Source organism: Pristiophorus japonicus, unplaced genomic scaffold, assembly GCF_044704955.1.
Source record: "Pristiophorus japonicus isolate sPriJap1 unplaced genomic scaffold, sPriJap1.hap1 HAP1_SCAFFOLD_382, whole genome shotgun sequence".
Lineage (NCBI taxonomy): Eukaryota > Metazoa > Chordata > Chondrichthyes > Pristiophoridae > Pristiophorus > Pristiophorus japonicus.
In genome coordinates this window covers 466,635-493,377 of record NW_027253674.1, presented here as the reverse complement: position 1 = coordinate 493,377, position 26,743 = coordinate 466,635, and the positions used below count along the sequence as shown (strand labels likewise).

General features: G+C 43.0%; 1 pseudogene; it reads left to right on the top strand.

Moving 5' to 3' along the window:
• Positions 1–269: 269 nt before the first annotated feature.
• Positions 270–26,743, top strand: LOC139250478 (Ig heavy chain C region-like; annotated as a pseudogene).

Sequence of the window (26,743 nt, the reverse complement as noted above, 5' to 3'; positions counted from 1 at the left end):
GAACAACCATAATTCAACCCGAGTGGGAAACAAAGGGTGTATGGGGTAGCGTGTGCCAATTATACCCGACTCTGTGGGCACAATGCAAACAAGATTATGGATTAGCAGAGATAACACCCATCAAAATTCCTGCACCCGAACACAAAGCTCACCGACAGTTCCAATTAACACCCGAAGCTGAGGTAGCGGTCTGTCAGATAGTGCAGGAATTAGAGGAGCAAAGTGTATTGAAACATGTAATAGCCTCCATTAATTCACCAGTGTGGCTGATGAAGAAACCCAACAGGTCTTACCGATTGACGATCGATTATACCGCTCTGAATAAGGTGACTTCCGGAGAACACCCAATAGTAGCAAATCCGGCCACAGTTATTAATGGCCTGGATCCAGATCATAAGATATTCACCATGCTGGATATAACAAATGGAACTTGGACCATCCCCTTAGACAAAGAGTCTCAAGGAAATGTTGTCTTCACGGTAAAGGGAAAACAATACACATGGGCCAAGGTACCACAGCGATTCAATAACAGCCGGAGCATATTTCATCGAATTTGTCAGGGATTTTGGATCCAGTAGATGTAGGGGAAGGAAGGAGCGAAGTAACATATCTGGGATACATAATATCGTAAAGGAAGAGACAGATGCCGGAGGACAGTAAGGAAGCATTTCAATCAATCCCCAGACCAGGAACCGTGAAAGGGGTCAGGCAGGTACTTGGGCTATTCAACTGCTGCAGAAATGTTATTCCCGAATATGGCAAGGTGGCCTAACCTATACAGAAACAGGTCAAAGGGTGGCAACCCTCCTAAGAGCCAGTAAACTGGGGCCTAGATCAAAAAACTGCATGTGTGCGGTTAAAACAAACTCTCACAAGTGCTCCAGCCCTGGGACTACCAGACCAGAATAGGCCCTTTTCCATCTATACCTACCATATTAACCATCATTATAACGCGGTAGTGATTCAATTACATGGAGACAGGCATAGACCGTGGCATATTACTCAGATAAACCGCAACCTGCAGCTGCAGGACGGTCCAGGTGCGTTGCTGCCCTCGACTGTGCGGCTTGGGCCATCAGAGTTAACGAACCAATAATAATGTCAGGGTGCATTATTCTACAAACCCAGCGTACCTTAGTAGAATTACTTAACACTGGAAGGCTAAAAATGTATTCGATGCACAAATGGCGAGGTGGTAAATAATGTTCACCCCCCTCCTCTCCCGCCACTCCCCACCCCCCGCCCCGCCCCACTCAATGGGACGGTAACAATAATAAAAGACGCCTGCAGGGTGGATCATTGCAGAGGGAGAGGAGCATCATTGTAGCACAACAGAAGATGAGGGAAGTAGTCAGGCAAGTGAAACCCTGCTTGAGGAGGCAGACATGGATCTATATTTAGATGAGTTTCGGCGCTATATCAATGGGACACCACAGACGGGATGGGCCGTGGTAGATAGCAGCGGTCAGGTCAAAGGGTAAGGACGGTTAGAAGAGAATCTATCAGCTCAAGTGGTTGAATTAGTGGTTCTCACTGAGGCTCTGAGGCTTGCGAGGGGAAAATGAGTAAATATCTATACAGACAGTCGATATGCTATCGGAGTAGAGCATGATTATATGATAGCCTGGAGCAGACGGTGATACACGACCTCAGGAGGAGGACCGATTAAACATGAAGAGATTGGGAAACATCTAGTGGAAGCCTCCTTCCTACCCCAGGAGTGTGCGATAATAAAGATCAAAGCACACGTAAAAAATAATGATCAGTATGAACAGGGGAATGCATGGACAAATGAAGCAGCCAAGTGAGTGGCAGGTACACTGGCCGGGGAAGCCCAAGGCAGAGCATGTACAATTGGGCCTGAGGAAGTAAATATGCTTGAGGTACAGGGAGAGGCCACTCCGCAGGAACAGGAGGAGTGAAGCAGAGATGGCCAAACAAGGGACCGAAGGGATATGGAGAAAAGATGGGAATGTGGTGGCCCCGGAATGCATCCAGGGGAGCCTATTAAATTTATACCACGGGTATGTCCATACAGGTAGAACAAACATGGTAAGCTCGATATCCAGATGCTGGTGATGGATTTAGAGAATGACACTAAGAAACAGAAATACCAAACACCCCAAATAGGCAGTCAAGAGATTACCTCAGAGAGGTTCGGCATCACATCCAAATGGATCGGTCTCTATCAGGTAATCATGGTAAGTTATGGTACTTTTAAGGAGTATCGGCAAGTGGAAACACTGGATCCAGTTAAAAAAGCATGGTCACTAACTAACCAGTGACGACTGGAAAATATTGCTTTTTGCAGGACTCGAGAGCTCGTGGAAATAACGTGGAGTAACGCAGCCTCATATTAGGGACAACAGACTGAGGGATGGCAAGGCCTGTATTACAGGGACTTGGGCGACATTAGTTTAATAAAACATCAAAAACACTGATGGTGTCGGACGGAGCAACAGTAGAGTTAAATAACGGGCATAAAACAACGTTACAAGGAAACGAAACAACATCGGGGATGTGTCAATAATATAGAACCATAATTAGTGGGAATAAGACCGCGGTGTGTTTTATAATCAGGAGGGACAAACATACTGCCCCAGGGGAAGGGGGTGCAGATTTCACTAACATCTATGAATAGTGGTGGAGGGATATCTCCAGAGATAGACCCACCAACACGGCCCCATCCACTAGTTTAGCAACAGTGAGCATTACCAGGGCCTCGACCATCACACCCATAGCGCCACAAACCTGTCCAACTGTGAACACTGGGGCAAAAGAGAAATTGATAAGGAAGACCAAGGATAAGATACACTTCAGGGTACGTCAGCAAATAATTACTGTATTCCTAAAATTAAACAATAAAGCTACCCCAACATCTGCGGGTTAAACAGTATAAGCCTGTATAGAAACATGATCCTTCGAGCACTAAAGGCGCTGAATCCAAAACCATGAAGTTTATTGTCGAAAGAGGGTCAGGTAAAAAACGGGACAGGGGAAAAAGAGGGATACTAGAAATGGTATACGGTGGGATACGTTGCGGGAGTTGCAACCTATAGAGCCAGACACGATAGATGATCGAGTTAATGCCCAAACACAAACCTTACAGGGATTGCTGGAAAGGGATGAGGATCATGAAAAGTTACAGACACAACTGGGTAATGGCGCAGAAAGGGAATTATTAAACTGGCCCACACATTGCGAGACCACGCCAGAAATATAAATGAATAGAGCAGAAACGAACTTAAGTAAAACCATACAGACAGAACTAGTATGTGTAGGATATGGAGTATGGTTGCTGAATGGAATACAACATAACATTGAAAAGCTTCAGAATGGAAAGGTGCCGGATTGGATAACACTCGATATATTTACCAACTGGACCTTAGACAAAAACATGACTCATGCCTGCGAGTTGCAGAGAAACAGTCATGCTTGGGTCCCAAAGGCCAGCTGTGTTACCGCACATTAAATAGATTTTTTATTATCTATAGGACAGTATGATGTGACAATGGTAGATACTCTACATCAAACAATGTAGGAGTAAATAGGAATCAAACTCGCGTGTGGTATGATGACAAACCAGAAATGTAATTGAAGAGAACAACAGTACTAAGAGTCTCAGCATATATAGATTGTTATAAAAATAACCAAGTTGCTTTATGTCGAGATCCACTACGAATGATCAAAGATGACTGTGGATATAACCAAGTGGACGGGTGCACCTTGAGCATCACCCCCACTAACACAGGACTACAAAATTATCGCTGTTTCACGAGGATATGGAGATTGATGTGTGAGCATCACGGCAACTGAAATGAAGAAAGGAACACCTCATGCACGATTATGGATATTGACTTCTGCTTTACTCCACTTGACGAGACAGATATAAATGGGTTTATTACAACCCCTGAGCTAAAGGAGGAAAGATCGACGGGGCAATGATGGACATTACCTGAGGAAGTTATGCGAAGGCCATCGGACAACAAGGAAAACCAATACTCCAACTGAACGAGAAACAAACTGGACTGAATTGGACGCCATTCGACAACATAGAGAATACCCCAGGCAGGGCAGGAATTCGGTAGAATAGAGAAGACCCCAAGTGGAGGAAAAATAGAAGAAAGAGAGGATACCCCAGGCGGGGCATTATTCGAACACCGAGAAAGTATTGGCTAGAAAGGACTTATACACGAACTATGCTGGACTCAATGTACTGGTTGTAGTGCAAGGGAACTCACCTTGCTAGTATTATCCTTTAAAAGCTGTAACCGACGTAAGAGGCAGGCCCTAGTCCGTACTATGGATAAAACATTGAAGAAAGGGAAATCAGACAGTCTGGCAGAAAGGACTTACATAGTATAACCTTGATGGGAAAACCAACAGATAGGTCCAGGAGCTCGGGAAGTAGCACTACCCAAGTAAAAGGTCACCCCTGGAAGCTCACCCATGTGGAATTAATTGCGAAATGGCCTATCTTGGGCATATAGCCAAGGGCCATTAGGGGGAATTGTAAAGGATAAATAATAAGGTTGTAGATATGGGGTCAGAATTATGCTGAAGGTTGTGAACTTATCAATTACCTATGTATGAAACACTTGCTTATAAAGGTGTAACACACTTATACGCAGTATATTATAGCTTAACCTTAGCCAAAATCAGCAGTTTTCTTTACAAGTCCCTGAGAAGAGATAAAGAAGCCAGGACAACCATACCAGGCATCGGATAGACTGGGGTAGAGGGCAAAATGGAACAAAACAAAGATGAGAGATGGGCAGTTGCATGTACCACTCACAGCCCGTCTGATAAGAGTCAACAAATCAATGTAACTTCGCTAATAGCAATAGAACTATCGATGATTTTTCAGGAGGAAAGCTCCTCTCCAACACCTGTAAAAATTATGCTTGAAAACCCTTCTATTTCAGAGTATCCAAGATTGAACCTTCCCGTGCATTGCTCGTAATAAAACCAATAAACCTGAGGTTTCGTTTGTTTACTTCCTTGGTCGTAATACAGTGGGAAGCTGGGCGAGATGTCGTTTAAGTACATCAGTTAGTCCACCCTAAAGGAGAGAAGCCTCCTTTTTACCCCAACACCTCCCCTCCTCACCCCTCACCTCTCCTCTCCTCTCTCCTCACATCTCTCCTATGCTCGTCTCCTCTCCTCTCCCCTGCATTCTCCCCTCCTCTACTCTATTCTCCTCTCCTACCCTCGCCCCTACCCTCTCCTGCCCCCTGCCCAGTCCTCTCCTCTAATCCCCTCCCCTCTTCACTCCAATTTCCTCTCCTCTCCTCTCATCACATCTGCTCTCCATTCCTCTACTCTCCACTGCTCTGCTTTCTTCTCACCTCTCCTCCCCTACACTCTCGTCCCCTCCCTGCTCATCTCTACTCTCCTCTCTCCGCTCGTCCCTCTTTTCCTCCCCTCTCCACAACTCTCCTACTCTCGCCTCCCCTCTCCTCCACACTCCTCTCATCTCCTCTCTCCTCTGATCACCTCCTTTTCCTTTCATCTTCTCTCCTCCTCTCCCCTCTCCTCCTCTATCCTCTCCAGTCGGCTCATCCCTTCTCCCATCTCCTCCTCTCTCCTCTCCACTTCTCTCCTCACCTGTTTTCCCGTTCTCTCCTCTCTCCTCTCTCATCTCCCCGCCTTTCCACAACTCTCCTCCCCTTTCAGCTGTTCTCCTCAACTCTCTTATGTCTTCATTTTCTCCCCTCTCGCCTACCTTCTCCATGCCTCTATTCCATTCTCCCCTCACCCCGACCCTCTTCTCCTCCCCTTTCCTCTCCTCCATTCTCCTCTCATCTCCTCTCCTCTGCTCTCTCATTTCCAATCATCTCCTCTCCTCCCCTATCATCTCCTCCCCCCTGTTTTCAAGTCGCTTCTATCTCTACTCTCCTCTCCACTCCAATCATCTCTACTCCGCTCCCCTAAATTCTCCCCTCTTCTCCTCTCCCCTCCGTCTCACCTCTTCTCCCCTTTCATTTTAACTCCTCTCCTCAACTTGTGTCCTCTGATGTTCTCCCCTCTCTTCTCCTTCCCGCTCCTCTCGTTCCCTCTGCTCTCCTGTACCCTCTCCACTCCTCTCTTCTCCACTCCTCTCCTTGCCCTCCTACCCTCTCCTCCCATCTGCTCTCCTTTCCTCTACCCTCTTTTCACCTCCTCCTCTCATTCATTGTCTTCTCTCTCCTCTCCTCTCCCCTAACTTCACCACCCCTCTTTTCCATTCACCTCTACTCACCTCTCCACTACCCACTCTTCTTTCCTCTCCTGCCCTCTTCTCCACTATCCTCTCTTGTCCCATGTCTCATCCTCTCCTCTCCTCTAATCTACTACCCTCCTCTCTCCTTTTCTTCTTTTCTCTCCTCTCCTCTCATCTCCTCTACTCTCCTCTCCGTTGCTCGACTCTCCACAGCTCTTCTCCCCTCCATTCTCCTCCCCACTTCCCCTCTCTTCTCCCCTCTCCTCCCCTCCCTTCTCATCTCTTCTCGCCCCTGCTCTCCCTACTCTCTTCCTCTCTTCTCCTCTGATGGTCTCTCCTCTACTCTCCCACCGCCCTTCCCCTCTCCTCTGCTCTACTCTCCTTCCCTCGCATCCTCTCTCCCCTCTCTACTTCACTCCATTCCTCCCTTCTGCGTTCCGCTCCTCTCCTCCTCTCCCCTCTCATCTCTCTTCTCTCCCCTACCTTCTCCCCACCTCTATTCCACTCTCCTCTCCTACCATCTCCCCTACACTCTCATCTCCATTCCCCTCCTCTCCTCTCTTCCCATCTCCTATCTTCTCCTCTGCCCTCTTTTCTCCTCTCTTGTCCTCTCCTTACCTCTTATCAACTCTCCTCTCCATTCCTCTACTCATCTCTGCTCTGCTCTCCTCTCTACTTCCCCTCTCCTCTATCCTCTCCTCCACTAAACCCTCCTCCCCTTCCTGCTCATCTTCTCTCTTTCCTCCTCCAACCTCTCCTCTCACCTCCTATCCTCTACTCTGCTCTGCTGTCTTATCCACTCAACGCATCTCCTCCCCTCCCCTCTGCTCTCCTATTCCCCTCCTCTCCTCTCCTCCACACTCATCTCCTCTCGCCTACTCCCCTCCCGCCTCCTGTCCTCTCTCTTCTCCCCTCCTCACCTCTCTGCTCCTTTCATCGCCTTTCCTCACCTCCAGTCTCTACATTCCCTGCTCTGAGGAAAATAAACGATAGCATGGCGTGTGACTATCTGTATGGCATAGGTCGCCATGAATCCTTACTGACCATTGTATTAACAGCACACATGTATCCTAACTGACCATTGTATTATCTGTCCCCATGTACCCTTACTGACCAATATGTTATCTGCCCCCATATGGCCTTACGGACCACTGTATTATCTGTCCCCATGAACCCTTACTGACCAATATATTATATGCCCCATGTCCCCTTACTGACCACTGTATTATCTGTCCCCATGTATCCTTACTGACCTCTGTATTATCTGTATACATATATCCTTACTCACCATTATATTAACAGTCACCATGTACCCTTACTGACCATTTTATTATCCTTCCCAATGTACCCTTACTGACCATTGTATTATCTGTCCCCATGTATCCTAATTGACGACTGTATTATCCATCCGCATGTACACTTAGTGACCACTGTATTATCAGTCCCATGTATCCTTACTCGCCATTATATTAACAGTCACCATGTACCCTTACTGACCATTGTATTATCAGTGCTCATGTACCTTCACTGACCACTGTATTATCCTCCTCATGTACCCTTACTGACCATTGTATTATCAGTGCTCATGTACCTTCACTGACCACTGTATTATCCTCCCCATGTACCCTTACTGACCATTGTATTATCAGTCCCCATGTACCCTTACTGACCATTGTATTATCAGTCCCCATGTATCCTTACTGATCATTGTGTGATCAGTCGTCATATATCTTTACTGACCACTGTCTTATCAGTCCCCATGTATCCTTACTGACCATTGTATTATCAGTCCCCATGTATCCTTACTGATCATTGTGTGATCAGTCGTCATATATCTTTACTGACCATTGTTTTATCAGTGCCCATGTATCCTTAATTAGCACTGTACTGTCAGTCCCCATGCATGTTACTGACCTTTACTTAGCCTGCATCTATCCTTCCATTTGTTTTATTTCACTTGTGTTACCCCGAGAAGTGAATTGAAAATCTGAAATTACAGAGTTATTTTACATCTCAGTAATAATATAAACTCCCTAAATGAAAGTTGCTCCCTTCATATGCATGCTGTGATTCTGTGGAATTAACTATTTCTGCTTTTACAAATAGTGCTTGGATTTGGATAAAGTTATTTGATCTCAAAGCCACGTTGCTTTTAAGATATTTTGCAATTGAAAGTGATGCAAAGAAAAGGTTCGGACAACTTGTTTATTCAGTGACTGTGAATAATATCCTTCAGTGTGCAGTTTAATTGTCTCACTGGAGAGTTCACTCAGGCTATAAATAGGGATTTTTTTTCAGCCTGTATAGCAATGTTTGACTGAAGTTGTTGTCTAAAACGAACAGCGCTCATTGGAGGTCACAGAAAGTCAAATCATGTTCTGGGAGATTCCAACTGAGCTTTGGATCCGGTGGGCATTTTTAAAAGTGGAACGTATTTATTACCCGCTCCTCGCTGCTGTTGGTGTTCCTGGTGAGTCCTTCATCTGCAATTAATTATGTAACCCATGTTTCTCTGTATTTTCTGTCCTTGTCCTTTAGTTCTACTTATTAATTGTATTCAATTTCAACCTCTTGTTCTGAGTCTGGCAATGAAAAGAGGTTTCTGTCATGTAATGTTTGATCATTTGTTAATTTGCTGCTCCCAGTTCAATGAACAGTATGTTGTTTTCACAATTTAAACCTGTTTTCTGTGTCTGGCAATGCACGGAAGTTTCTGTCATGTAATGTTTGATAATTTGCTGATTCGCTGATCCCAGTTCAATGAACAGTGTGTTGTTTTCACAATTTAAACCTGTTTTCTGTGTCTGGCAATGCACGGAAGTTTCTGTCATGTAATGTTTGATCATTTGCTGACTCGCTGCTCCCAGTTCAATAAACAGTGTGTTGTTTCCGCAACTTGTTTCCAGTGATCGTGGTTTACAGGATTTGACAGAAATTTGATTTTATTGACACAAGATATGTTAGTGAACGATTAGATTATTGAACAGCTTGCAGTCAGCTTTCTGCACTGATGCCCAGTGTTGGATAATAAATATGTGTTCAGCGGCAATAAGTGTTTTAAGGACCGCTGGTTATTGTTAATGACACTGCTCTGTGGAAATCAGCGTTGAGAGATCCTTCACAAATACACTGAGATATGAGACATTATTCACTAATGATTCAGCTATAGACAGTTGTCGTAATTTCCACCGCCTCCCGCTCTGCCTCACAGTCACTAATTCCAGATGGTCAGGACAGGGTTAAAACTGCAATACAAACTCAGTAAAATGTTTGTTCAGTTGTGCTTGAATTGATTTATTTCCCTTGTTCAGCCACAGTTCAGGAGATCTCGGTGTGGGCCGCACGGTAGCAACTATTCAAAATGTAGCACGATATTGTGAAATATTTTGATATTTCCAGTCTCAAACTTTCTCTGTCAACTGGAAGTCTGTAACTTTCTCACACCAGGTGAAAAGCAGCAGATTGACATTGTTCCAGCTGTAAACAGACACGTTCGAAAATCCTCTGTGACATCATACAACATGGGTCATCATTAGTCTATTGTAAAGCGACAGTCCCTTCTTTAAAGATTATTTGCAATATTCTTGGAAAGTCAGCTTAAGCCAGTTACAAAGTGTACTTTCAATACAATGGTTGGAAAGGTTCTGATTTCGATACATAATGCAATTCAAGTCATCTTCTTCAGCCTTTGACACAACCGCCATAATCTCGCCAAAGACTCCATTCCCCTCTCTGGCAACAAATTTCATCATTCCCCACCTTGGCCACAGACTCCATTCCCCTCCCTGTACAGACTCCATTCCTTTTCTTGGCCACAGACTCCATTCCTCCCTTGGCCCACAACTCCATTCTCCTCCCTGGACACAGATTCCATTCCCCTCGCTGTCCCCAGACTACATTCCCATCCCTGGACAATGACTCTATTCCCCTCAATGGACACAGGTTATTGACAAACTCGCGGCTTCTTGTGCTGAATTATTGCTCACTCTGACTTGGATATGGCGTTATATATTAGTCTCATTCAGCGCTTTAACATCCCGGCAAAAGTCCAACACATATATTCTTTCAGTCATGACCCAGCAACCACACATCACATCCACCGCTTCACTCACTCCCTGTCACAACACCCAAACATCCCATCCACTAATACATTCAGTCCAGAGCCAACACCCACACGTCCCATCCATTGGTACATTCAGTCCTTGTCCCGACAACAACACGTCCCATATATTGGTTATTTCAGTAACTGTGCCAAACACCACACGACCCATCCGCTGGTGTAATCAGTCCTGACCCACACACCACACGTCCCATTGGCTGGTTCATTTAATCCTGACACATTTCACACATAATTCTTTGAGACAGCTGTTGTTGCTCTCAATCTGAAATATAAATTCCCTGTTTTTCTCTTTCTTACAGTGAACTTCGTGACGATAATAGTCCTGTCTCGAGGAAGGTGCGGTCTCTCCAAGTGTGTCAGCCGTTACCTGGTGGCAATGGCAGCGGCGGATCTACTGGTCGTTATCCTCGACCTGATATCCAGGCAGATTTCTATTCTTTATTGGACCGCGTTTGAGTTCATGTGGAAGAGTAAAGTGTGTAATATCCATGCCATCCTGCTTTACGCAGTCACAGACTGTTCCGTCTGGTTCACAGTTGCTTTTACCTTTGATCGATGTATAGCCATTTGTTGTCAGAAGCTCAAAACCAAATATTGCACCGAGAAAACGGCGACTGTGGTTGTGGGAACAGTGAGTGTGCTGTTCTGTGTAAAGAACACTTTCTGGTACTTTATGTATGGAGGTGTGTATAATATTTCCAATAGTCCCTGGTTTTGTATTGTTAGATGGGAAGTCTCTGAGTCACTATCATGGGCAGTAATTGAATTCCTTCATTATATTATAACACCGTTTATTCCATTTGTTCTGATCCTTCTGCTCAATACTTTAACTGTCAGACACGTTTTAGTGTCGAGCAGAGCCCGCAGGAGACTCCGGGCCCACAGCAGTGGGGAGAGTCCCAGTGACCCAGAGATGGAGAAGCGAAGGAAATCCATCATTTTACTGTTTGTTATATCCGGCAATTTTATCCTCTTATGGGCAGTGTTTCTGTTATATTCTGTGGTTAAACGATTGTATTCGTTAAACTTTATTCCTGTATATCTACCTCAATATGTACTGGAAATGGGATTTATGCTTCAGCTCCTGAGTTGCTGCACCAACACATGTATTTATGTCGTGACCCAGACGAAATTCAGAGAGGAGTTGAAGAATGTGGTGAAATATCCCTTTACTGTAATTGTTAAATGTATTAAATAATAAGAATCACACAATGTTTTGGGCGGGTGTTCTGCCCAATCCGCTCATCTCTGTTATACACACACAGTGAGGCCTGTTTTCATCTTTCACCGCGCGGATTCAGCGACTAACAAAAATGATAGTGGTGGGGAAGTCCACGGAGATCAGTCCCGCTGGACTCCTGCAGGTTTTATCCCCGCTAAGACGTCTGCTGCGGCCTGGGACGGGTTTATAAAGCTCCCGACCGCCAGGCTCGTGTCGGATGTGTTTACCCAAAGGGAGCAGCACGGGGAAGGTGGCTCTGTTACTGCACAGTCCACGGGCGGGCCGCTCAGTCCCCAGCACTCCCAGGGAAAGCTGGATGGAAATGGCCTGGGACCAAACAACAGCCAGGGAGGGAAGGTTTCAAAGGCTCAAAGGTCAGTGCTTTCATCCTTTTCCAGGCTCCTTATGTTTTTCTCCCAATGGGGTTTAACCTGAGCAGCCCCAACGCCTGGTGATAGCGACGTATCCTTGTTTCAGATAATCTACCTTTGGGATTAAAGGGTCTCCTGCAGACGGAGTATGCCCCAGTGACATTCACCACTATAACGTTCCTTTGTAAGTTTGCCTGAACAATGCGGTGATCTGCAGGATGAAGTGATCCCCGCAAACACGCCACACACAACAGCTCCTCCTCACTCTCTGTAAAATCTCCGAGTTAAACATAGCCCATAATATGCAGTGTTCAGGGAGGGTGGTAACGAGCTTTGTTGCTAGGTATTGCAGTATGTGTGATGTAATAAAGCGGGGAAACTCGCATGACACTGTGCCTGAGCATTGTGACATCACAGACCTGCCCTTCTGACAACGCCCTAGTCTGTGGTTGACCCAGAATCGCATTTCAGACATCCCTTCTCCTTCACACATCACTTTACATAGAGTTACTTAATGTCTGCAGCACAGAAATAGGCCATTCGGTGCTCGCGGCTGCAAACTGGTCTGAGGCGTTCCCCTGAAGTTTCCCTGGGGGTGCTGGGAGTTAGCAGCCCGTCTGCCTGTGGACTGCAAATTTACAGAGCGACATTCCCCACCCCGACTCTTTCAGCCCAGCAGAACATGTCAAAACTTACTCTATCACCACATCCAGATCTTAAACGGAATGCACAAAGAGAGTGGTAAACTTGGGAACGTAGAGAAAGTGAGATTCAGTGGTAAGTCCGACGTGAGTCTAGCTGAGTATTAGCTGTAAGAAGGGAAATTTAGATTAACGTTTTGAATTGAACTTAGAACTTTAAATACAGAAGTTAGCAGAAACTGCCTCTTAGTGGTAGTTAACTATCAGTCAGCTGTAAGTGTTAGTCTTAAATATGTGCTAATTACTGCGAGCAATGTGCATGGAGCTGAGACAGCACTTGTAACTTGTGTGTGGCTCCAAAGGTATAAAACTAAACACTAACTGCTGATTCACAGTGTGTTCTGCACAGTGATATTAAACGGAATTTGGTGAAAGTTGGTATGATAACAGTGGTTGAAGGAGGTGCTGCTTTGGCCTCCAAAATACAGCAGGTAGATGAACGTTTGGTGAGTATTACCTTTTTTCTCGAAGCTTGGTTCACACTAAGACCTGGGAGCAATAACAATACTTTATTAAATTAATAATTTAACTATAATTACTAATTAATTAATATAATTATAAATAACCATTTGAATAAAAACTAAGTAATTAAATTAATTCAGTGTGTAAATAAGCAAATAAATTTATAAAAAATAACTAAAGATGGCAGGGCAGGCAATGATTCGAGACATTAATGTGTGTGAGTTTGTGGACATCAAATCTGTCTCTGCTTTATTCTCTCTGCTTTATTCTCTCTGGCTCAGGGTAATTGGGCTGGAGTGCGAACTCGACACACTCTGAAACACACATGATAAGTGATTTCATCCAGAAAACAGTCACATCGCACAGAAAAACGCAGGTTCAGGAAAGTCCGTGGCTGATTGAGTGCCGTGTAGCGAGAACTGAGGAGAGACTGAGAATGAGATACAGCTCCTGCCCAACGATAAGGATAAAGATTGCGAGGAGGAATCCACAATACATACCAAGGTACGTGGCTCACAAGGTTGTCCACAGGCAGAGATAGGAAGAAATATTAAACAATTACTTTGCATCAGTATTTATCAGGGAGTCAACACAGGTGGACATGACATTGGATGATATTAGAAATGAAATAACTGCATTTAAAATAACAAGAGGAAAATATTATATAAACTAATCAAACCGAAAATGGATAAAATGCCGGATTCGGACAAATTACATCGAGGGAAGAGATAGCAGAGGCATTAATAAACATATTTAATATTTAGGTAGAATAAAGTGCAGTGCCGGAGGATTGGCAGATACCTAATGTAATACCTATTTTTAAGAAGGGAGGTAGAACGTGTCTGAGGAACTATAGTCCAGTCAACTTAACGTCGTTGGGAGGAAAAATAATGGATTCCCTACTAAAGGAGAAATTGGAAGAAAAACTAGAAACCATAAATGAATAGTCAGCATGGATAAGAAAAGGGAAAGTCTTGAATTGACCAAATTCTTTGAATTTTTCGAAGAAGTAACAGATAGCGTAAACTAACGTAATGTAGTAGATGTAATTTATCTAGATTTCCAAAGGCCTTCGATTAGATACCGCATAATAGACTGAAAGGGCAGATCACAAATTGTAATTACAATTAATAATAATAATTGAGATGTTTTAAAATGGAGTTAACAGATTTTTAAAATGGATCCCACAGCCTGTTTTTCAGACTGTGAGAAGCATGTGTGGGATGCTTTCCGCAGAGGGGCAGATGTTCCAATTCATAGACCAAAGGCCTTGGGAGCTGGGCACAGACACAGCTAACATAGAATTTGAATTCTGTAATAAGATACAAGTTAAATAAAAAGATTCATAACAACATGTATCCTGACTTACTAATTAAACATATAGAGGGCAGATTGGAGGAAGCAAACTACCAGATAATCATGTAATAATCAATCAGCACGTATTAATTGTAACTTGCGTAATTACGTAATGCTATAATCTGAAACTGTATAAAATAAGATGTCTCTGGCAGTTTCTCTGAGCATTCATTCAAGGATAGCTCCCCTTCCAGCTTGAATCTTTTATTAATTAAAACTGCATTTACTTTAAGGCTAACGGACTCCGAGTGGTGGTTTGAAAGTTAACTCTAACAACGTGGCACAGTCAACAGGATCTACTGGACGGGCAGATTAGACTCAAAAAGCCAAACCAACCGAATAACGAGTGAGTAGAGAATTACCTTGAGAAATTCTCCTCGCAAAGTAACCAGAGATCCAACGAATCTGAGCTTGAGTCCATGCAGCAGTAAATCCAGTTGAGGGGCGCGTCAGGACACTGTAAATAAATACACTAAATGTCGGTACAATAAGTACGTATACGGGATATCGGGGAAAAAGCCTCAGTGTAAATAGTTCCACATAAGTAAAGGCGGAAAAACAGCACTCGGTAAAAAGCCTTGGTTTAAAAAGTTCTGCTTAAGTAAAGATGGTAAAACAGGAACTGGAGAAAAAGCCCCAATGTATGAAATGGCAAAGGAATCTGCCAAGGCCCTTGGAGGGCTGAGGTATAAACTACCAGAAGAGTTTCTGAGAGATAAATCTGAAAAGGTCATGAAGATGGTTAAGGCAGGATATGATGAAGGGAAAAAGATAATTTTAACAGCCGGAAAGATGAATAGAAAGATACCCGAAGGTGAGATGGACAGAGAAAGTGACACAAGACAACAAGATGTAAGTATAAAAATAGATATAGATGACAGAAGGGAATGGACAGAGGAATTTGGCCCAAATTTGTATGTCACATTAAAAGGGTTATGATTAGGATCTGAGGAAAATAAAGTATTGATTGGGTGCCAGAAGAGTAGCTTAGTAGATATTTTTCGGAAGTCCATAACAAAAACTGTTAGTGACTATCTTAAGTGAAGTATGGATACAAAAATAGAGCCGGCCAAACAATAAACTTTGTTGAATGAAGAGAGATTGTTGTGAATGTCTGTCTTTGAATGAAAGTGCTTGTGTGATTTTTGAATGCGGAATATTTGAGGTGGGAATTAATGAATTTTTCAGGTGTCTGAAAGCCTGCTCCAGAAAGTGGTAGAGCTGTCTGTTGTTATGGCCCCACCTACTTTTTCAGACAGAGTGAATTTGTTTTAGCCCTTTGCAGTGTTGTCCTGTATGAAGGAAGTTTTAAGAAAGTGTGAACATAGAATTGAATTACATTTTAATTTAGAAACCCAGGTGTGGATTTATTCAGATGATATATTATGGAGCTAGGAAATGCACAAAGGATAGGTTTGTTGAGCAAAAGATAAAAAATGTGTGGTCCCGATGGTTTTAAAAAAATGTTTTCGATACGCTCACTTGTCAAAAGAAAACATGTAATCATTGATTACATTTGTTTGAAAGACAATACATTTAGTCTAGGAATGAGATAAAGAATGGAGAAGGGAAATTGTAATGCCTTAAAAAAAGAATCCTGCGTGGGTGTCTCAAGGCTGCGGGCTGGGGAAGTACGCCCCCATATTTCTTTGTGTAAAATCTTGATGCGAAAGCTTCTAGCTCAGTAATATGATTTTTAAATAAAAGATTGGCATATTTGAATTGGGATTTTGAGATATTTCTGGTGATTCTCCTTGATAAACATTTTGGTTGTATTGGAAAATCTTGGGTTTGGAAGACTTTTAATAAAAGTTAACATATTGCGTCAGAAGCTGAAGCTTAAAAAGATTAAATTTATGAGATACTGTATCACAAAATTGAAGTTACAGCGCAAAAGATTGGAGTTTTTGATGTTCAGCTTCTAAAACAGAAGTTAGGTACATAATTACAAAACAATACTTTGCATTCTGTGATCTGTGAATCACCATAAGCATAAATGATAAGTCCGATTAAAAAACAGTATTACCATATTTGACATTTCAAAATTCAACAATAAATACAAATACTACAAAAGGGGAGCAGAAATTAGGATGGGAGCAGTGAAGAGTTAATTTTGTTGTGAAGATTTCAAGTACCACTGTTTTAGTAAATACACAACAAAATGAGATACATTTAAAATAAAAAGTTAAATCTGCTCTCTTACAAAAAATAAATAAAACTATAATGTTTGAAAACAATGTATAAATACCTTCAGGGATCAGGTCAAACTCCTGGGCAAGTGGGGAGCTATCTGCGAAAGCGTAAAACGAATTTAAAAAAAAATTAAATGTTAAAACGGCAGGCTTTAGCAGTTAAGCACAAAGGAAAATATAAGTTGAACTTGTGACTTCAGATACAGTGGTTGAAGAACCACAGAAACTGAGACGGAAAGGCTTTGAAACTGGAACATGTGAGATAACAGAAAGCAGCTATCAAAGCCTCCGTGCTAGACTCTGTTCTAGTTATGAAAAATATATTTGAGATAACGGAAAGCAGGATTTAAAGTAAATCCCAAAAAGGCACACATCGGACAAGCTGTGGTACAGTACCTGGGACACGAAATATCCCAAGGAACTCGGACCATGTCCAATGACAGGAAGGAGGACATTAGGATTATGCCCCGACCAAAAGCAGTCTGAGGGGTTTGTAATGTACTGGAGTTCGTTAGCTATTGTCGGAATTTTGTGCCTAACCACAGCAATTGCAGAACCAATACAGTGGCTAGTGAAAGGAAAATCCGGTTGAAATGGAAATGGTAAGACTCTAACTAAAACCTGGATTATCCAGGATGTGTTTTATCAACAGAATATAATCGTGATCATCACCGTCCTTCCGATTCTACAAGGACAAGCTACAAGGCCGCCCCGAGGGGGCCCAGAAGCATTTAACCACAGCGGAGGGTACAACAACTACGTAAAGCAGCCTCTAGGGGGCGGCATCTAAGTGTCAGGAGCATTTGTCTTGAAGCCACAAGATAAGTGTGTAAAAAATGTTACCTGAATATTGTAAACCAGGGGAATTTAGCTTGGGAAATTGCGTGGTAGTTAAACTTGGGACAAAAGTAATGTTGTTATTTGACAATGTGCAGAATGAAATGTTACCTGTGAGCATAAATTAATCAGCCCTATACCTGCCAGAAAAAATTAGCCACAAGACTAATGCGTTGTAAATAAGATTTGTAGTCACAATCCTGAGAATAACTAGTGACACATCAGGAGCAAGGGAGTAAGACAGGAAGCTGAGACACAAAGAAGGAAGACAGAGGAGATTTACATTTTTGGGGTTTAAGATTGAGGAGAATATTTCAGCTCGAGATTCCAGCATTATTAAACAAGCGGTTTACAGCCCATCGGAGTTGTGACCCCGGCTGGACAGAGAACTATTTAAATTAGTCCACCCCCAATTCCATCATGTGAAATATTCTCTGTGAATAGATGCAGTTTATGCTACATTAGAAACATGCAGAGTTTAAAAAGGTGTCGGTCGAGAGCGGGACATTAGTAGAATTGCTTGATTATTGTCAATTATTCAAATTTGATTCCATTTCAGTAAAAATAAGGTGTTTGTCTGAGTAGTTATGCATTAATATGCTGCTTAATATTTTAATATTGATGAATTGTTATGGTAAGTTAAGTAAACCATAATATATCACAAGTTATCAGCCAGAAAAAGGTTTTAAAATTATTAATAATTTATTTGTATTTGTATGGCTGAAATTCAAGCACGTTAATTTAATTTCAAAAGTTCCAGGTAGGTATACTTCTGAGGAGGAAGGGCCAGACTGGCACTCAGATTATTTTCAATATTCAGCTAACATGAACATTAAATTAGAATGTAACATCAGTGCTAATTCATTAATAGATAAGCGAGCCCTTACAATTGTGTTGCATACTGGTCAGTATTACAATTATTGCAAAATTTCAAGGGTTGGAGATAATGTTTAATTCATTCATAAATTAATTTAGAAAACAATACATTTATAACTCGGCTGTGCTGAGTTCGACAAGGTGTCGCAGCAGATTTTAGTGAATTAATTTCCTGTTTTTCCGCGATGATTTTATAGGTTATATTTACTGATGAAAACATATAACATCAGTGGGTGATTAGGTATCGCTGGATATGTCTCCTGGATGGTGACATTCTTACTCTGTCACCGAGTCCCGTGTGACAGGCAGCAAATTCCCGTGGAATGTGAATTATTTCCAGATACTTGCTTTCAGGGAAGTTAATTGTTACACGGTTTACAAGATAGCTGACAGTGATGGGGAAATGGCTGGATGTTGAAGAGTCTCTCAAATTAATATCAGATAAATTTCGAAGAATCTGCAGCGTTGAGGTGGTTGGAAATTGACAAGAAATAAACTAGAAATCAAACAGCTTCATTGAAATTAACAGATTGAACTGGTCTCTCTCTGCCTGGAGCACCCTTGTTGTACCGTTTGTGTCTGTTCTGTTTCTGTGCGTCTGCTCACTGTGTGAGAATCAGGAGTCCTCCTGACGGGTTGTAAACCTTCTGGGTTGTGATCCTGTATAGCGGGGAGTGTCATTTAATTCAGTTATTTAAGAAACTTGTATATGTGAGAAACGTGAAAGATTGACTTTAAGGTTGAGGAGTCGCCGTAGAAATGAGATCATAACCCAGATTGTGACAGTTAGAAGGAGCAGTTCCGAAACACCACTGGGAGACAGTCGAAGGAGCTTTAATCAGTTTCTAACCCGGTTGTACCTGTTCTGACAGTGTTTGATATGACAGCTTTACTCTGGAACTAACCCGTGCGTTATCTTATGTGGCAGTGCTTGATGGGACATTGCAGAGATAGCTTTAATCAGTCTTTAACCTTTTCTTTACAAGGACGTGGAACTTAATTGGGTCCTTCAATATAGAATGATCTTCTATTTAATCAGAGCTTTGGAGGGGTGGTGCGCTTTAATGGGACAGTGTATTGGAAGCTTTTCATTGTACTCGTCATAATTGCGCTTAATTAATCGGTCAATTTGATAACGCATTTTATGGGGAGACATTTCCTAGCACATCTCTGCAGTACTTGAGCTGGGAATGTTTGACGGGATAGTATAGATAACATATTACTCTGTGTGCAACACTTGCTATACCTGTCCTGACCCACATGGCAGCATAGCGGGAGCTTTGCTCTCTTATCCGTGCTGTATCTGACCTGAGAGAGCTTGGTCAGGCAGTGTTCTAGGCACCGTTATCTGCGACTAACAGATAGCAGATAAACTGCTTGTGCCAGATATAGACAATAATTCGTCCCATTGCCCAGATTAAAAAGCGCACATTCTTTGATGTTTATATTCTTTCTGAAAAAATGCCCAATTTTTAATGAGTTATTAATGTTTGAACATTTTCAGCACCAGATTACTAATGAACATGATTGGCCTGATCCTCAGCTCACTTTCAGAACAAACAGTTTCAGGAAGTGAATAACGCTCCAGAAAGCAGCGCCTGTTCTGATCTGATGGCAGGTTACAAGTAATTTCCACAATTAAAATAGAGAATATCCAGACTCCCACTTCAAATAACCGTCATGGGGAGCTCATGTTTAGAAAAATTATGTTGTCCAATTCTTCCTGAGAAGATTAAAGCCAGGGACAAACTGTGACGAGATGCACTATTGGCCTGGGTCACAACACAAGGCACACAGTCACTGAGCTGCAATTCTGTGAAACATTTAAAGAGAGAGAGTCAACCTGCAATAAGTCATCATTCGCAATGAATCTAAGCCTTTCTAACAGCAAGCGATTGACTAATTTGCGTCATATTTATAAGATCCTTTTATTTTAAATATCCTCTTTCATTATAATGAACAATAAAAATAGATCTGGTAGAGGTGTCCAAAATATGAAGTGTGTCCTTCCATGAAATCTAGAAGAACTGTTCCCTCTCACTCGTGTAGACTGATAGCATCTCACAGCATTGGAAGAGGCCATTCAGGCATCGTGCTTGTGCCGGCTCTGAAAGAGCTGTCCTATTTAGTCCAACTCCCCAGAGTTTTCATTGTAAACGTGCAAATGAGTCCTCCTGACGTACAGGAGATACTGCCTGGAGCATTCCTGAAATTACCAACCCTCTGTGTGAAAAAAATCACCTTAATTTCACCTTCTGATCTTTTCACAATTATTTTAAACCTGTGACATTTGGTTACCCATCTACTTTCCAGCGGAACAATTTCTCCCGACTTAGTATATCAAAACCTGACATAATGTTGAATATCTCTCTTAGGTCTCCTCTTCACCTCTGCTCTAAGGAGAATATTCTAGCTTCTCCAATCTCTCCACATAACTGAAGACCCCATCCCTGGCATCATCCAGGTAAAAGCCTCCCCTCTACACTCCCCAAGGGCTTGACATCCTTCCTACATTGTGGTGACAAAACTGTATGCTAGTCCAGCTGAGGCCTAACACGTGATCTGTAAGTTTAGCATAACCGCCTTGTTTTTGTAGTCAATGCCCCTTTTACAAAGTCAAGTATCCCATACGCTTTCCTAACAGCCTTACCAGTTTGCCCTGCCCCCTTCAAAGATGTGTGAATATGTACATCCAGATCTCTCTATTCGTGCATCCCCTCAAAACAATACTATTTAGATTATACTGCCTCTCCAACTTCCACCTAATGTGCATCGCTTCTCAATGATTCGCATTTAATTGCAATTGCCATGTCCCAGCCTGTTTCACTGGTCCATCTGTCTCCTCATAGAATCGGCTGCTTTCATGCTCACTATAGGCTACGTTACCAGGTTTTGCATCATTTTTGAACTTCGAAATTGTATTCCCTGTAACCAAGTCCATGTCATTGTTATATAACAAGAACAACAATGGGAATTGAAACGGGCCATTTAAGGAGTAACTTCCAATTAACCGGATTTTGGAATGGTATTTTATTCAGATTATTAATTGAGTGGCAGGAAGCAGGCTACTCAAGAGACGTGCATTCAATAGGATGGAATAGAGCTCAGGTCACAGTGCGCTGAAGGACATCGCTCTCCCTCAAATGCTGAGAAAATAAGGGAGAAATTCGATTCAATCGCGGTTCATCAGCAACTTGCATCTTAGAAACTAGACTATGGAAATGCTACCTGTTGAATTATGTGGTAGCCAAGTTTGGAGGGTTTTTTGCTAACGTCCTAAGCAGGAATTCCGCTGTTACTTTGAAGTAGTCACTGTTGTTTTGTCGGGATACACCTCAGGCAATGTGCACAGAGCAAATTTCCCCAAACTGCAATTAAATAAAGGACAAGAAATGGTGCTGATTGAGAAATAAATGCAGGCCGAAATAACAGGAACACGTCTCTGTTCTGCTATTGTATGATCCAATGAAGGCTTCTTTATTGGCGAGTTGTGTAAAGGTTCTTGTTGTGTAATGTGATAGAGCTCGGTGATAGAGAGGTGCTTTCCTGACCAGCGCATTGACAGGTGCTTACGATAGAACTGACAGAAGCTCAAATGCCTGTGTAGTCTTTGATGGAGAAACGGTGGAATTAGTTTATTCTGCAGTCAAATTTCGATTTATTTATTTCTTTTATAAGCAGGGATTACAGAGTCTAACTTGTTCAATAGGCCATTCCTTCCCAGTAACACGGTCTCCCCCCACCCTCTACACACTGCTCTCCTCCTGTGAACAACCCAGCACCGATGGCTCCATCACGTAGGGCTGTTTGGTGATGGACTACTCCCCTGACATCATCAGCCTTTTCTGGGAGGAAGATAAAGGGCCGATCACCACTGGATTGAAGACCTACCCGTCATTGCTCTAAAAGAAAGGAACCTACACCCTGAGCAGCCAGTTAACCATCACAGAGTCCGAGGTGGGGAGCAGCACAATCTGCTGCGAGGTTCGACGTGGTGGGTCGATGTGGAACATCACAATGTCAGGTTAATGATGTGGGATACAGGGCAAACTGTGATAAGGTGAGAAGTTATGTTCAACTTGTAAAGAAACTTGGTTAGACAACACTTAGAGTACTGTGCATAGTTCTGGTCTCCATATAATACTTAGAATATACTGTGCACAGTTCTAGTTTCCTTATCACATTTAGAATATTGTTTACAATTCTGGTTTCCATCTCATACTTAGAATACGGTGTAAAGTTCTGGTCTCCTTATCATACTTAGAATAGTATGCACAGCTCTGCTCTCCATATCACACTTAGAATACTGTGCATAGTTCTGATCCCCATATCGCACTTAGAATATTATGCACAGTTCTGGTCTGCATATTACACTGAGTATACTGTGCACAATTTTGCTCTCTGCAAATGTCAGGTTAGTGTGAATCAGACAGCAAAGAACTAGTTAAAATATAAGGACACTTTGCATTTCTTAATCATTTATTTTGCAAGCAATGTCAATAAAATGCCTTCTCGTGAAGGTCCTGAACGGATCATCGTTCCTCCAATTGTTCTCCTCTTGCTAAGCTCCACTGAACAAATCATCAGCAGCAGATATGCAAGCGCCATGTGTTCAATCATCGAATTAAGGCCAAAGTCATGACCTTGAATTGGCTGAAGAGTGGACAACTCCTGGATACGGGCTTCATCACCTCTCCCACCTTTGAGATGAACCGAAAAGTTTTGACGGCCAGTCGGCTGACACTCCCCGCCAGGGAATGGTTCACCGGCTCGGTCTACACCTGCCAGGTCACTCATGAAGGGGGCGCACAAAGCCGTAACTTCAGCAGATCTCAGGGTAAGAGGCACAATCCAGGGAGGTTCCAGACCATTCTGAGCGCTGATCTCAGTCAGTACTTTTATTGAAATTAGTAGAAAGCAGAGGAATATTCTTAATTGCCAATCATGCAGTTTGTGTATTCTTGCAATACAATTTTGCCTTTATACAGCGCCTTCAGCGACGACAGACTGAACCAAAGCGCTTGCCAGGCAATGAATTCAGTTGTGAAATGTGGTCACAGTTGTAATGTACTAAGTGCGGCAGTCAGTTAGTGCACAGCAAGCTCCCACAAACAGCAGTGTGATAATGACCATTTGTTTTGTTTAGTGTTATTTCTTGAGGGATTAATATTCCAAGGCTACCAGGGAGAACTCCTCTGCTTTCCATTGAAATAATTCCAGGGGAACTTTTACCTCCACCTGAGAGGTTAGACGGATTCTTGGTTTAACACATGATCCGACAGACGGCACCTCCGACAATGCACCACGCCCCCAGTACTGCACTGAGAGACTCAGCTTACATATTTTGATCAAATATCTGGAGTGGGACTTTAACCCACGATCTTCTGGTTCAGGATTCCTCATTGCTCAGGGTATATTAACCTCGCCAAAAAAGCTTTCCCCTTGCTCTGGTGTCAGGCAGTGAGTGAAGTGTCCTTAGTCTCAGGTTTATCCTGAGTTGGCTGATCATATACGAAATGGCATTAGGAGTCTCGAATCCTTTACTGATAACTGGCCAGGAACCCACTGCAAGAATGGGCATCTACCCTATTCAGAGTACTGAGCCCAATTCTGCGCTCCGCACCTCAGGAAATATATACGTGGAGGTGCTAAACTGCAGGTTTACCCTAATTATACCGGGGCTAATAATGTAAAATGATCAGGTGGCGAGTATAGTACGTTAAGAGATGATCCAATTGAGGTGTTTCAGATGACAAATGGAATTGATCGAGTAGATATAGAAACATTTATTTAGTTTGATGGGAGAGTCCAGAACAAATAGCAGAACCTTAACATTAGAGTTAGGCCGTGCAGAGGTGATGTCAGAAAGGATTTTCTCACAGGAAGAATAGTGCAAGTCGGGATTTCCCTCCCCAAAAGCTGCTGACACTTGCTTTCAATTGAAAAGTTGAAAACTGAAATTGATAGATTTTTGTTCGGCAAGGTTATCATGGGTTACATAACCAAGGCGTGAAGATGGTGTTCAGTGTTGATGAGCCATGATCTAACTGGATGGCGGGACAGGATGGATGGGCTGAATGGCCTTCTCCTGTTCCTATGTTGCTATTAATGCCCTGAGGTCATAGTGCTTTCTGAATCTCTCTCACCAGACATGATAAATGTTCAGTAATTACAGATATTAACAAACTACCTCACATCATTACAAATGATGCCCCACCACAAAAGATTCCTTGCAACTCCATTATCCGGACCTTGCCCTTCTCCTGTGACGGCGGATGTGACTGGTTCCTGCACATTTTCATCGCAACAAAAATAGCAGCAAGAGACTAGAAACTTAACTTTGTTTACTGTTGTCCCATAAATCCTGAAATTAATTTGACACTGGTTTTGAACCACTTTAATGCTGGTGTAGACCTCTTGAACTTGGGGATATTCGGGCTTCAGCTATTATAACCAGTGGAGATGCACTTGGGTGCAAGAATCTATAGACGGGCGTAAAGGAGCAAGGGATTTCAGGAAGAGCGATATTCAATGCCCATCACAATTGCGTCCCAATGTATTCCCATTTTACGCCAGGTATTTGCTTCACAGCCCATTACAGGTGGCTCTGGCTCAAATACACAGGAAATATTACAGACCTCCCGGAATCGTTGCCAATTCATTGTCCTTCCATAACGACGGTGTTCAAGCAATAGCGAGAGGTTGATATCTCAAAAGTGAGTTATTCCCCTTGAAAGAGTTAAGGCTAATTATTGGTGTCCTGATTCTGAAGATGCGGCTTTTCCTGACTTTCATTCCTGTTTCGCAGTGGATGTCCCATGCAGCGATTAAAAATCACTCTTCGCCCACCGTCACTGGAACAGGTTTTACTGGAGGCGACGATGACCTTAACCTACGTCGTGTCTGATGCTCCTTATGGGCTCACCGTGACCTGGACCCGAAAAAACAAGACTTTAAAATCAGTGATTGCCGTCCAACCCGGAGAGGATCCCAACAGTGTGATCAGCAACTTAAACATCTCGACACAAGACTGGCTGAGTGGGGATAAGTTCTACTGCGTGGTGAGCCATCAGGATATGCCGACTCCTCTCAGAGATTCCATCCACAAGGAAAAGGGTGAGCGGGGAGATTGTTGCAATAAGTGAGACACTGCGACAATTTCGATGCGTGTGCAAGGGCCAATTGATTATATAAAGTGTTTAATGGCTACTCTGATCATTCAGGTTGGTAATTCCACCAACTCAGCACTCTGGGACCTGACATTATGTATTTTAGGGGAAACTGGATAAGTCCATGAGCGAGAAAGAAATAGAAGGGTATATTATTAGGTTTAGATGAAGTGGGCTCGGAGGAGGCTTGTTTGGATCATAAACACCGGCATAGACCAGTTAGCCAAATCTCCTCGTTCTGTGCATTAAATTCTTTGTCATTTTCCAGTCCAATGCTTCAAGATTTCAGAGAGAAAGATTACATAGAAACATAGAAACATAGAAAATCGGATAAGGGATGGAAAACCAGAGAGGCAACAGAGGGGAAAAGGAAAAGCGTCAAAATTCAATGCGGAGTCCATTTCTCTCACATCTAACCACCGGAAATTGGCTGAATTTAAATGAGGAAGGCGAGTTGTGGGCGTTGGTCTTACAGGCCACCAGTGAGAACGGGAGGATTGGAAGCCGAGTGAGGAGGTCGTGGATCGCGGGGGGTGGGTTAGGCAGGGACCCTGGATCCAGGACGTAGGTGTAAGGGCAATTACCACCTGGGAGCAGCAATCTCCACCTTGCTGTAACTGCTGAGATTTACACAGTGTGTCAAACCGGACCAGCGACTGTTAAACACCAAATGGTGGTTAAAATAGAGGATTCAAGTCTCATTTAAATATATTACTCAAATATAATATTACAACCGGAAGTGAGCGAGTTGAGGTCGGGATTCTAATTTTTACCAATTTAACAACCTTCACGCCCAAAACCCGCCCGCTGTATTGGGTTGAAATTCCCCCATTGTCTCTGGAACTATCCAGTTCATTGGTCTTTATTGTAACTGTTCTACAGCGAAAGATCCGCGGGAACCAGCCGTGTCTGTCCTCCTGCCCTCAGCAGAAGAAGTCTCCGCTCAGAGGTTGGTCAGCCTCACCTGTTTAGTGAGAGGTTTCTCCCCCCGAGAGATCTTCATCAAATGGACCGTCAATGACAAGCCGGTGGATTCCGGCAACTACAAGAACACCGAGGTGATGGAGGAGAACGGCAGCAGCTCCTTCTTCATGTACAGCCTGCTATCCATTGCAGCCGAGGTATGGGCCAGCGGCGCTTCTTACTCCTGTGTGGTGGGACATGAAGCGATCCCCTTGATAATCACCAACAGAACCGTCAATAAATCCAGTGGTAAAGCATTTCCCTTGTTCTGA